The 1,920-nt window shown below is 42.1% G+C and overlaps 1 pseudogene across 1 annotated transcript; it reads right to left on the bottom strand.

The window, feature by feature from the left end:
* Positions 1–670: 670 nt before the first annotated feature.
* Positions 671–1,456, bottom strand: LOC311187578 (calponin-2-like; annotated as a pseudogene). The gene has a single exon. The product of its transcript is annotated as a calponin-2-like (transcript).
* Between the last annotated feature and the right edge of the window lie 464 nt (positions 1,457–1,920).

Raw genomic sequence — 1,920 nt, forward strand, 5'->3', positions numbered from 1 at the left:
TTCATTTCCCTGACAATAAAAGATGTTAAATATTTTTTCGTGTATCTCTTGGCCATCTGTATGTCTTCTTTGGAGAAGTGCTTATTTTGATTTTCTGATTTTTTTTTCATAAAATGTTTTTGTTGTTTTTGGTCGACAGTTGGTATTTCACATTATTTCTTGATGTGGTCATTGGACTGGTCCTGTGGAGGGCCTCCATGTGGGGGGGGGTCTCTGTGCAATCCTTGAAAAAGAAATGGGACAAGTATGGAGAGAGAATAGAGGGGCTTGGCATTGTGTCACTCAGGACTCTACTGTCCCATCTGGGCCACAGTTTTCCCACTGTGTCCCTAGAAAGGGTCAGGTTTGGTAGTCTACAAGTGTTGGGGAAATTCAATCTTAAGATACCTAAGATATTCCAGGACTGGGCCTAGCCCTTTACCAGAGTACTTGCTTTCCTGCTCTGCAGGGACCCCAATCCCTAACCCACAGACCCTTGATGGGCAGCACTAAAACATGTAGAAAAACAAGAGGAAAAACCTCAAAACTCACATGAGGAGATAATGAGGGGAGCAAAACACTCTAAGGGTACCTCAATAGCTTGTCTCCTCATAGTAGTAGGAAGAAAAATCTGGGGTATCCCCTGGGCTTGGGCATTCAACTTTGCAGGCAGTACTTAGGGGCCATATATCTAGTATTTCTGGTCAAAGATTTGTCCACTGTGGTTGGTGCCCTGCATATACCCCATTTGCAGGGATTTGAAGGAGTTGTCACACTTGTCTGTCCCCAGATTGTTGTTATAGATGGGCCACCGGGTCCCAGGAGCTGTCATACCCACCTGGCTGGCACACTTGTTGGTCCCCATCTTAAGACTTATGGTTGAGTGGTCAGTGGTTCTTGGTGTCATGCATATGTCTTCTCATGCCATAAGCTGTCATGCCCAACTGACTGGCACACTTATTAGTATCCATTAGAGCCTGATGACACATTGGCCAACCCTCATGATGGTGTCATCAAAGTCCCACTCCTGCTTTTCTGAATATTTGAAAATGATGTTCATGCCACTCTGTAATCCCTTTGTCTTAGACTTCCTTGCAAAGGCAAGAAGAGACACCAGCACCTATGTCGTGTTCCCACTTTCAAATGGGGTATTGGCCTTGAACAGGTCCATAGGGTTCATGCCATAAGGAACCACAGCTTTGATGAATTTGGAGAGGTTTTCTAGCTTGTGCCAATTTTGCACAGAGTGGTTGATTTTGGCTACTAAGCCCAGCTGCAGCTTATTCGTAAGTGTGCATAAGATAATCCCATCCATCAGACCTTTCTGGAAGTCATGGCCAACAGAGAGGCCTGTGAGTCCCTCAGTACATCTGTGGTTCTCTGCCTTCTTCTGAGGGTCATATGTGGATAAAAGTTAGCTATTTACCTCAGCAGAAAGCCTGCACGAGGCCCTCTTGCTGAACTGCAAGGAGCTCATGGCTGGCTGCTGGTGGGACTCTGCCCATTTTTGATTGGATCATTTCGTTGTTGATGAGCTGTATGACATCTTTGTAGATCTTTTATATCAGTCCCTTGTCACCTCTATGGCTTACAAATATTTTCTCCCATTCAGTAGGGTGTCTTTTTGTTTAAGTGATGTTTATATTCACAGTACTGAATTTTTTTAGGTTTTTGTAGATGTTATAAGTTTTTAAGAAATTCCTCTGTTCGTTTTGGCTTTAGGGTAATTTATGTAATAGTATGTTTTAGTACAAACATACTACAAAACAAGGTATTTTAAAAATGTTTTCAAGGTAATACAAATAGGAAGAGTCAGAATAAATTATAGGCAGTCTACATTTTTACACTGTAGTATCCTTTAGTAGATATTTTAGGAATGGAGAAACAAAAGTGCAGTAAGGTAAATTAAGTTAAATGAATAGACTAAAGAGGTGTGTGAGT

The sequence above is a fragment of the Talpa europaea genome (assembly GCF_964194135.1).
Source record: "Talpa europaea genome assembly, chromosome: X".
NCBI classification, from domain to species: domain Eukaryota; kingdom Metazoa; phylum Chordata; class Mammalia; order Eulipotyphla; family Talpidae; genus Talpa; species Talpa europaea.